Source organism: Cnephaeus nilssonii, assembly GCF_951640355.1.
Source record: "Cnephaeus nilssonii genome assembly, chromosome: 2".
NCBI classification, from domain to species: Eukaryota; Metazoa; Chordata; class Mammalia; order Chiroptera; family Vespertilionidae; genus Cnephaeus; species Cnephaeus nilssonii.
Window position 1 is genome coordinate 41,674,381 of NC_137073.1, and position 12,556 is coordinate 41,686,936.

Here is a 12,556-nt window from a genome sequence, read left to right on the forward strand (position 1 = left end):
GAAAAAAATAAAGCAGGGAGGACAGGTAGAGATTTTCTCTACTTAGCACTAGAGATCCCGGAACCTTTCTAGTACAAAACAAAGCTTTAATCATAAGTTGGAATTTCTGAAAATAACTTAGTGTTTATGGCTGTTTCCACCTGAACTTCAGCTATTAATTAACATTCTTTTGATAAGTGAATTTTGAGACTCTGGCTGGAGTCAAAGCTTGTATTTCCAAAACTTTGTGAACAATATTGTTGGTAGTTTCTAAATATATGTTTACTGAAAATAACAACAGAAGGTAATGCTGGATTGTAGAGAAGGTATTAATTTTCTTCCAGCTTTTCAGTCAATCAGGATAGATTTTAAATCCTTTTCCATCCTCTTTAAAAAAATTTCTGCAAAGAGAAACAGATGGTCTACCCCGCCTAGCACACCTGTTTTACTGGTTACTCTTTGTCAGACAAAGCTTCAGACACACAAGACTCACCCTGATTTACTAAAATACTGCGTAACTATAATATGCATGTTCCTCTCCAGAGAGTAAGGGAACTGAGTGCTTCCCAGCTTTCTTTAAGTACCATTGCCATTAATAGAAGCAGATTTTACTTCAAAAATAAGGAAAGCACTCTCCCTCCCTGGAGTATGCCCTGCCTTTCCTTTACTTTCGCCCTCCCACTCCCTGCCTCAGGCACCTTACCATTGGCTTCCTCACTCCCAAGCTCCAGGGGCCCTTTCTTTGCCTCTGTAACTCATTTCCTCAGCCCATTTCTTCTGGGGATTACTTTTTCCACCTCTGTGATTTACCCAATAAATGATATCTTAGAAAAAAAGTAAGAAAAGATCTACTGCTTTTTGTTCATACTATAAAAGTAAAACATGTTCAGTGTAATAATTTTAAGAATGCAAGACAATATAATGATATGATTAAAACCACCCCAGATTTCAGCAACCAAAGATAATTACTACGGTATTAATATTTTGAATAATATACTTTCAGTTGTTTCTCAACATGTAGGCTTATAAAACGAAAATAATACTATACGTAGAAGTGGGTAAAAGTAGGTTAATAACAATAATAAACAATATAATAATTAATAAATAAGTGCTAATATAAGAATAAACTGTATTTTGTGTACTCACAATTGTAAACCTACTTTGCCAGCCCCTGTATGTTGCACTGTTTTTTTAAAATATTTTTTTTAAACCTGCATCATGTTCTGTATATCTGTCATTGTTAAATACAGAACTAATTAATCACCATCATTTTTTATATCTGCATAGTATTCAATTGTATAGTTATATCGTATTTTTTACAAATATTTTATTGATTATCAATTAGGTTATTCTAATTTCTTGGTTGATATGCAAAGGTTATAGAAAATATTCTTGAGGATTTCTTTTATTATCTTCTTGTAATAAATTATTAGTAGTACAGTTATAAAGTTAAAGCCTATGTACTTTTTTGAGGTTACTATATTTTGCTAAATTGCCCTCCAAAAGGTTTGTATCAACCTAACTCCTACCAACATTACAAAAGAGTTGGCATTTTCTTACCAACCATGGGCATTTGATAGGTTTATAAAAAAGTATTTTTTGGTGAGAAAATGTATATCAATGTTGTATCCACTTATATTTCTTTACATCTAAACTAAAGCATCGTTTCATGTATTTATTGGTTATTTGTATTACATTTGTCTTTTGCCCATATTTCTACTAAATAATATTTTTCTTACTGGATGAAGATCTCACTGTATAATAGACTAAGCAAGATGAGTTTACTGAATTTCTAAAGAAACTGATTTTTTTACATTTCTGTTTGGAAGCCTCAAATTTTAAGTTTTATCCCTAAATGTACATGCAAATACTAGAACTCTACTAAGAAAAAATACATATTGCTTGGACAAAATGATACAAACGGATTATTTTCTACTCTTAAGAGAGTTCAAATGACAGTTGAAAAAGTAACTTGTAATAGGCATCTGACAAATTTGGTTATTCACTAGCAGTGAAAATCAGGGCAAACCGAAGAACACAAAACTAAGTTATGAGTGCACACAAACTGCTTTTAGTTTATAATTCTCGTGAATTCTTCTTGTGCACTCTAAAATGGTAGTATACAATGTTCGTTCTCTGTATCATTTACAGAAAATAACTGGAACTCAGGAAGTAAATTGGCACATAGCAGGCTCCCTTTGTGAAAATCATGTAGCCACCTGTGTCCCAGTTATGCTGTAATTAGGTACTCCACATCGCTCTGGGGAGAGCAAGTCACCCTAAATTAATGCTTTTCCATTGTTTCCTTAGGAACATGGCAAATTTCAGACTTCCAACTAACTTTCCAGGTTTTGCGTTATTCCAGGGGCTCTAAAGAATGTGATGTACAGGAAGATGATAGCTTTTCTTACTCTTTCTGAGTCTGGAAAATAAGCAGGTGCCACCTGTCCAGGTTTGCAGAGAAGAGTAAAAAATCAGAGAGTAAAAGTATGTCACATGTGGGTTTGTTGCCATTGTATAGATTGTTTTGGTTAAAAATTTTTTAAGCTATCAAGGATGTAATACAATATGTGCAGATTTCCTGTATGGAAACAATGAGTAGAGACTTCGGCTTAAATTCTAGGTCATCAAGAAACAGATCCACAACAGAATTTCTTAGCTTTTATTAACTGCAGAAAGAACACCTCCCAAGGAGAGAGGAAGCATCGTATTTAATCTGGCTCCGCTTTCACTCCTTCCAGGGGAAGAATGAGCTCTTTACTCAATGTGCACGTCGGTGACACAGTACTCTGCTCATGAAAGCCATGGGATCATTCATCCATTTTAATGCAGGATGAAAAATAAAACTGTGAGTCTCTTCTTCCTCCAACTGTAGTCATCTCTGAGAGGAAGGGTGGGACATACCAAACATTTGTATAAAATCAGAATAAAATGTGATTTGCGTGTGTGTCTAAAATCCTGTCTTGTTCATATGTTCACTACTGGTTTTACGAGGATATCTTGTTTCCTAATTAGATTTTGAACTCCTTTGGGGCAGGGACTTCATCTCATAATTTTGTTGTATTCCCTTACAGGATATACAATGAGTGTTTGTTTATAGATTGCTTTGCAAGGCTTTGGGAAAAAGAGCTAAACACATCTACAATTGTGTCACACAATAGATTCATAATAAAACAAGGCCTTATAAACTCTATTAAAGAATTGTGCAAGACAGGTTTTACTTCAAAAATAATCAAATAAAGACATGTCTCATGGTTTTCACAGAGTTTAGAATCGTCACTGAAAATAGACCATTATATGCATATTCTGCATGTACTGTGTGTGTGTGTGTGTGTGTGTGTGTGTGTGTGTGAATCACCTATCATGGAAAATCAATTTTAGTCCCAGAAATAATAAAAAATCAAAACTAGAAACACAGCATTTTATAAGGCTGATTCCTAGATAAGAATATATTATTAGAAACCTGTATTTTTTTCTGCAAAAATAACAATTGAAACGGAAAATTGGCCATTGGCTCTTTGTTCTTCAATAACAGGCTGTCATTAGACATATCTCTCTAAGGCTAAACTGGAACTTCAAGTTTTGTTTTCTTTCCTTTTAAACTACAATTCTTTATACTCAGAGGACTCAGGTGCAGCTGAGTCCTGATAAACACACACACACACACACACACACACACACACACACACACACACACACATCTATACTAGCTTAGAGAGATCAGGTGATTAAAAACATTAACTGCATGCATTTTTTTACAGAAGGGTTTCATGCAGATGCTTATATAAATCAGTCATAATCTGAAGTTTTCATAATGACTTGCACTAATGTATTAGCCTTTATGGACATTTAATAATGGATAAAGATGTAGAATGCTTTGTTAAATACATAATAATGTTACATTTAATACATTTTTATTCTATAATAGACTATTTTTAATAAATGACTGCATTCATTTACAAAATGTGTTGTGAGTCAATTATGCATAAAATAGGTTGATCAGATTTGAGTACAAAAATTCTAAAATAAAAAAATAGACTCTTATTACTACTATAGTATAATATGATTATTTCCAAACATATTTTTGGTGGTCAGAATTCTTTTAATGGCAATCTACATGGTATATAGAAAAAATATGTAGTAATAAAACCAATGACTTGCATGATCTATTTTGGCCCAAACAGCCCATCCTCTGTCAATTAAGTAAACAAATTCAGTTTTTCAGTTCTCTTATAATAATTATATTATTTGCTAAATACTTTTTTAAAAATATATTTTATTGATTTTTTACAGAGAGGAAAGGAGAGGGATAGAGAGCCAGAAACATTGACGAGAGAGAAACATCGATTCAGCTGCCTCTTGCACACCCCCCACTAGGGATGTGCCCGCAACCAAGGTACATGCCCTTGACCGGAATCGAACCTGGGACCCTTCAGTCCGAAGGCCGACGCTCTATCCACTGAGCCAAACCGGCTAGGGCTATTTGCTAAATATTTATGTGCCAGGTGCTATGTTAGTTCATCGAATCCTTACAATAATATGAAGTAGGTATGATTACAGCCACTTTGCAGATGAAGAAACTGAGACTTAGGAAGGTTAAGTAACTTGCCCAAGGTCACAGAGCTAGTGAATGCATAGCTGAGATTCAACTCTAGCTGCTCTAGCTTCAAAGCTTATGCCTGTGGTTCTTATTCATCACTGCAAAAAAATACTCACTGGGCATATGCCATATGTCAGCCACCCTGCTCGATGCCAAGAATAAAGTAGTCAACTAGAAAATTTCTGCTTTCAATGGGACTTAGCAGGAGAGACTAATAGCAAAAAATTAAAAAGACAAGTGACCAAAGTCATTACATTTGTGTGAAGCACCATAGCACAGGTATATGCCTCCTGGGAATGGGACATTGCTGAGTCAGATGGCGCTCTCTCACACCACTGGGTCATCTAGTTCATGCAGTACTAACACTTTGATGTTCCGCAGTCCAGCACTGCCTCAGTCTTAAGGGGTTTGAAGTAACAGAACATAGAAAAGTTTTTTATTTGTATTACTGACAAATCTATCAGCTGGATCATCCCTCCAACCATGAAAGAAGGAAGAGGAAGATATGCCTGGAGGGATGATCCGCATTCCATAAGGGAAGCTTGTTGTCAGCCTCAGGAGTGAAGCTACTCCTCCAAGTGGCCAAACTGTGTCTCAGACCCACCTAGAGAACAGGGTCAGACTTTGAAATTTGTACACCAGGACAGATGGCTATCAGTTGGTGAGGACAACCAGATTAATTTATAATTTATTGCTTATTTTATTATTTTTTTGGGTGGAGTGGCTCATTTTGGAAAAAGATCCAATTGCATCTTGTGGCAGGCCCATACCCCTAAGAACACTGTTGATCAGACTCATGGCTCCATTTTAACCTAAAACTGTTAGGCTGTTTCTTCCCTTGAAGTACACATCTGATACATGGGATTGTTTTTAATCACTTGACTTGATCAGGTGCCCATCCTATATAATAAAGAGGTAATGTGCAAATTGACCGTCATGTCCTTGCACAAGATGGCCACCCCCATGTGGTCACAAGATGGCTGGCAGGGGAGGGCAGTTGTGGGCGATCAGGCCAGCAGGGGAGGGCAGTTAGGGGGACCAGGCCTGCAGGGGAGGGCAGTTAGGGGCAACCAGGCTGGCAGGAGAGGGCAGTTGGGGGTGATCGGGCCAGCAGGGGAGCAGTTAGGCATCAATCAGGCAGGCAGGGGAGTGGTTAGGGGGTGATCAGGCTGGCAGACAGATGAGTGGTTGGGAGCCAGCAGTCCTGGATTAGTCCTGGGGATCGGGCCTAAACCGGCAGTCGGACATCCCCTGAGGGGTCCCAGATTGGAGAGGGTGCAGGCTGGGCTGAGGAAGGTCCTCCTCCCCCACAGTGCATGAATGTACCAGGCCTCTAGTATATGTACATAAGAATGTCTCCATTAGTAGCTTTAAAATAACCATTACCACTGAGAAACCAAATTTAAATCGTTTCTACATGTGCTCTAGACATTAGTTCCTTTGTAATATTCCAGGAAACAAGTCAAAACAGTTGTACAAAAATCTGTCTCTTTTGAATTTTTCCCCACTTAGGAGATGTATTAGTTTGCTAGGGCTGCCAAACAAAGTGCCACAGACTAGGTAGCTGGAAGTCCAAGAGCAAGGTGTCAGTACTGTTGGTTTCTTCCGAGGCAACTTTCCTGGCTTGTAGATTAACTGTCATCTCCGTGTGTGTGTGTGTGTGTGTGTGTGTGTGTGTGTGTGTGTGTCCCACTTTTCTCTTCTTATAAGGACACATATTGAATTTGGATCCACCCTAGTCACTTCACTTTCATTTAATCACCTCTTTAAAATCCCTATCTCCAAAAATAGTCACATTTTGAGGAACTGGGAATTAAGACTTCGACATATGAATTTGGGAATGAGGGAGGGGGAGCACAATATGCCCCATAACAGGAGAGTTTACAAGATATGAGAGCCTTCCCTGTCCAGTTTATCATTTATTTATAGAGTATAAAGGTTTATGGTAACGTCTCCACTCATAGTAGCTACTAAGGTTGGCCTAACTGGGCTCTTCTCCCCATCCCTTTATAGTCGGCAGCTTCCTCTAGCACAGTGTTTGCTAGTGAGGGGTGTACACCACTGGACAGGAAGCCAGGTGGTATAAATAACATTGAGTCACATAGTGAAAGTGATTTAATTCCCTTGCTGTTCTGAGGAAGTCCTTGGGCAGTCTGGATTTGCTGGTAATGTTTTTAACACTTGCTAATTCCTCCCTACCCACTCCCCTACTGTTTTGCTAAACGAACAACAACCAGGCCTCGTGCTCAAGAGCCTTTGGTAAGCAACAGCATCTAGTCCCAACTATTATTATTTTTATTTTTTAAATATGTTTTTATTGATTTCAGAGAGGATGGGAGAGAGAGAGAGAAACATCCATGAGGAGAGAGCATCCTTGTTTGCTATCATTGAATTCATGAGGTCACTCACCATTTTCATTTGCAGTGATTGTCAATTAAAATTGTTACATTTTATTTAAAATGAAATATTTAGGTTAAGAAAAAATAAGTTGAAAGGAAAGTATTAATGACAGCATGAGTGGCAGATATGGAAAAATCATGAAGGTGGTCTATGAGGGATCTGAAGTCTTGGAAATACTGCTTTTGAGTGTAAGCTAAGCACACATATTGGTCTTACTGACTCTGAGCTGTTCACTCCTCAGAGCAATAACACTTCCAAGTCTACCCTGAGCCATCACTCTCAGTACTATTTTTTAAAATATATTTTTATTGATTTCAGAGAAGAAGGGAGAAGGTGAGAGAGATAGAAACATCAATGATGAGAGAGAATAATTGATCGGCTGACTCCTGCACGCCCCCTACTGGGGATTGAACCTGCAACCTGGCATGTGCCTGGACAGGGAGTCAAACCATGACCTCCTGGTTCATAGGTTGAAGCTCAACCACTGAGTCACACTGGCCAGCTCTCAGTACTATTGTGGTCAACACTGCTTCCAGGAAGCTGGCTCACTCCCAGAGTGGCAGGCCTTCTCCACTGTAAGGAGAAGAGTGGGGCAGAGCTGCCTTCCCCTTCTGTTCTCCTGAAAACTGCCATATAAAGAATCTACTATCCACAGGGCAGGGCTCACTCTTTGGGTCCTTTCCCTTTTACTTCAGTTCCAACCTTGACGTGAGTAAGTCTTTCAACTTAATAAAGGAGCAGCTAAACAGAAGTTTAGTCCAGACACTCGTAGACAAAACAACATTTCTGACTTGGATATGAAAACTTCCAGGAAATCCCAGCACATATCTGACGCATACTTATTTCCCAGTCTTGTTCTCTATCTTTGTCACAGTTCTGTTTTCTAATTTAAGGTTTTATTCCTTGCTTCCCTACTGAATTTCTGATTTAATGCTAACTTTAGGACTCAGGTAGCTCAAATAAGAGGCTAGGCTTATATTTGAATTGGACATTATAGCTTTGTAAAATGTTTTATCCCCAAGAGTAAAATATATCCCTAATCAAAATTGGTTAAATAATCTATTATATAACTATATGGTGGCTTTAGAAAAATTATTAATACATTTAATGTTAAATTATTAATATTAAACAAAGAAAGCAGTTTACAAGACAGCATTCTGGTAAAGTACTACTTTTTAAAAGCATTATATATACACATTGCAATTGATTCATATATAATTGGAAATTATGACATAATGTTATCAATGGTTCTTTAGCTGGAGAGATTATGAACATTTTTAATTTAAGTCTTTATACTTTTCTATATGATCTTAATTGTCTACATTTACTTTTTATTTTGTTTAAAATTCTAAAAAATATTAAATTTAAAATAGAGCTCATGTTTTTTAAAAAAAGTTTTCTTCAAATGTTTCCAAGATGAGTCTCTACCATCTAAAATAGTGACCCCTGCTGCCCAGGACTCTGAGAGAAATTCCTTTTGCTCTCAGCAGAGGTGCTGAGAAAGGGATAGTAATGCACATTATGCCTGAACCATTCTCTACCAAGGGACACCGTCCTAGGTGAGATACAGGGCCAACAAAACAAATTTGGCTGATTTCCTTAGTTCTGGGTTAGTGAAGTCTCCCTCTCTCCCCCCTCTTCCCCCCCTCTCCCCCTCTCTCCCTCGCTTCACCCCCACCTTGAAGAGATTGAGAAACAATAGTTTTTCTCACAGGATTGTGAAACCAAAACAGCAAGTGAAAAAAGGCTGACAGCAGGTTGGAATTTCAATAACCGGATACTTCATTTTATTCTTTTACAGCCATTTATTTTGGCTTTCTGTATGGCAATGGTTCTCAATCTTTTTAACCCCCTCACTCATCAGATCCAGCATGGCTCCTAAGAGAACTAATTTTCAAAGGGATAAGAAAGCTAGCCTCATGCAGGTGCAAATCAGAAGGGGGAAGGGAATTTTACTTGGATTAAAAATACTCCTCAATGCTTCTAGTACTCTCCCACACACACTTTGATAATTACTGCTCTATAATATTTTATTGCTTTTTATTGAATATTTAGATCAACATCATAGACAATTATGTACTTAAAACAGCTTTACCATATTCTGCTAAACATGGATAGAACTACTCCCTTCTCCCTTCTCCCTTCCTACGCATACCCTTTCTTTTATGTTTTTAAAACCCATGTGCTTCAGAGGAAGATATATTTCCTCTTCAGCTTCAGAGCCAGGTCTGGTTGATTTATAGGTTATCTCAGCCCCTTGAAGCAATGACTGGTTTTGGAAGAGGGCCCAGGCAAATGGGCCCTAGCAATCCCCTGGCCATAGGATTGTTCAGAGATGAGCATGAGAACCAGTGGGAGCCAATGAGATGCCAGCTATCTAAAGAAAAGTCCTTGCTTCTAGGCTAAAGCCCCTGGAGGAGACACACTCTTCCTCTGGAAGTCACTTTGTACTGTTGGGAAGCCTGGACTGTCACCGCCTCTCCCCAATGAGGGGAACTGACCTGAGAACGAAACAACCCCAAGTGCAGGATACAAATGGGGGATTTGCCGAGACTGCACCAACCGTGAGACCCTTCCTACCTCTAAAGGGCCAAGTGCATACCTTTCCTTATTCAGTACATCAGTTGGGGTAAAGTTTTCCATTTTTTTTGCAGCTGAGAGCATACTAATACTGACACAACATAGGTTATATTAAAGGTTTCCTCAAAATACAGGTTTATGATCTTAGTGTGAACTGAGTTTCACTTCATAGGTTGGGACGAATAGGGAAAGAAAAGTTGCTTTAGTCTCTGTAACTGTTGATTTAAGTGAATTACCTCAAATAGCATCTAAAATATGAATTCTAAAGTTTCCATTAAATGCAGGATAATAATATGGTTGGTTACAAGAGTTGAAGGCTTTCAGCAATCACAAAATGCCAATGACCTTAAAGCAAATTTCAATAAGAGAATTTGTGCTTAAACTGTTTTACCTATCATGTCTTTGAGATCTAATCCTAAAATATCAATGCTGATAAAAAGTAATCAAGATACATTTCTTTGTGAATAATTTATGTATCATAGCATCAGGTTGAGGAATGACATTGAAGAGAGATTTCAATAACTATTTATAGTATCATAAAAATAATCCCAATACTTTTTAAAAGTAGTGCCTTTTCAGACAATTCATTCCTTTAAATAAATTGAAATATTTTAAAATCACAACCTTAAAATTATAAAAATCAAAGCAGGGCAACTTTGAAAAAAAACTCATCTTCTTCCTTCTCCGGTGAAATCATTTCATATTTTGTTTTGTAGCTGGTATGTCTAGGAAATCAATACATTTAAGGGTGTAGGGAGAGGGGCTGGATATAAAAACAGATGCAAGATAATCCACATGATTATTTTCTAGGAGAAATGTAACTGCATTGGAAGTGAATGTTTCTGAAGATTACTTAGGTACCAAAATAACTGGAAAACCTGTGTTACATTTTGATAGAAAATCTGCTGCCCTTCAAAGATGTTTATTTTGGGGTTTCTACTTTTTCTCCATTAAATTCAGCAGTATTTATTTTGCAGAATACAGATCCATAGGCACTTTGCTATCCATCCTCCATTATTTACTTCTATTTAATTTGTTATTTTCATACATTCCTACACCTTATAATAGCATGTGGCCACAGAGAAAATAATTGGTCATTTAAATTTAAATTGATTTCTATTTCTCTTCCATAGGAAAATAGGAAAGAGAAATAGATATAACAAAATAGAAAGCTCTTAAATTAAGGGGAAATGTATTAATTTAACTCTATTCTTTTTGTGTGTGTGGATATTTATGTTTGAGATTTTAGAATGGAAAGGGAGTATGTGATAGGGTCCAAACAAACAATATGAGACAATTTGTAGGTCCTATTTCCAAATATTTAAAACATTTTAATCCAATAAGAATGTTTTGAGGGGAAGAGGACTCATAAACAAAATATCTTAACGAGTGAAATTTTGACCAAAATAAATGACATATCTTTGAATATAGCCATGGTTGGTTTGAGGGGACTGGGAGAAAAAGGAGCATGAAATAACTTTGTCTGATTACTGGGTACCAGATTGAAGTATGTTCTTTAAAGTTAATGAATTCAAGGGAACTGCTATGAGGTTCCACCTTTTCATATCAAAATGATAACATTAGGCACCCATACTCTTGAGAACCAGGTTTGGTAGGGAGAAAGCTAATTGATCTAGGTAGAAACACTTTAGGGAAAAGGACGAGAAGAAAAGAAACCTGACTGTGTATGTAAAATGAGCACTCCCTAAGCTCTACTCTTAGAAGTGGCAAGTTACCTATTTAGATGGGATGATAATTGGGTCCAATGCATTTGTTATATCATTTAATACTTTTTAAATGGAAGCAAACTCAAGTCCTGGAATGTCTGCTCAGTTGTCCTAAACTTTGAAGCTTACTTTAATTAAAAAAAAAGAAGGAAAGAAAAATCACCAGCATACTTGACTGAACATAGATATATGATAAATGTATTCAATTCCTCTTATTAAGTTCGGAGGTAAATTTTCCAATGTAGATAGCAAGGTTAATTTGGGTATTTGAAATTTAAAGAAACTCCTAGGAATTTATGGTTCTATTTTGGTCCAGGTAAGAAATAGGAGAAAGTCCTTGAAAACTTAAGATTTCTACATTTAAAAAAAATTCAAGTATACAGTTTGACAAAAGTAGAAGGCTACTAGCCAAATATAACAAAAATAATATTATAGCATTTTATTTTAAAGAAATGAATATTCCAAGAAATTATTTAATATTTTGATAAATCTACTCAATAATAGAGGATGTTAGTCAAACATATCAAATCATATGTAAGGTGTAGAGTCCATCTACTGGCTAAAATCCATTATAGTTTCATCCTGAGGAGGCTAAAAGGGGTAATTCCAATGTAACCCTGATATTTGGAGGCTAGTGATCTGAATCCAAGTCAGCAAGCTCAGTGTACATTCCTGATAACCTATAATTAAGTCACTGCCTCTTTCCCAGATACTGGTCTTGCAGAACTGGTTACAGAGGCCATTGGACTGTGGACAGTGCATTGCCCAGAGGGAGGGCTCCTAACTCTGACGCCAGGCCAGACCACCAGATATGGCCTGGAGACCCCCAACACCTGGGGGCCTTCTTGCAAGGCCCGAGAAAAGGACCGGAAGCATAATCCATGCTTGTGGGACAAAGATCACAGGGAGGGAGATATAAGGGAGGGCCCCATGCATGTTCCTTCACTCAGATTTGGAAGACTGTTCCCTGAGTTCGCTGGCGTATTAAACAGTGTCCCTCCAACTTCCTCAGAAGCGTCCTTGGTCTTCTTGGTCTTCTGCAACAATCCATTTATTCGACAAATATTTATTGAATGCCTATAGACCCTGGGGATAGAGTTGAACAAAAAAGTCCCTATCTCATGGAACTTAATTAATAGATTATACTTCATTGGACTTGTGCTGTTAACATAATGACTGGTTGATTTAAACAAGAATTTTGGATGCACTGTATCAAAACAATGTTAAAATTTCCAGTAAGAAAATAATAACAAACAAGTATTAAAATGTA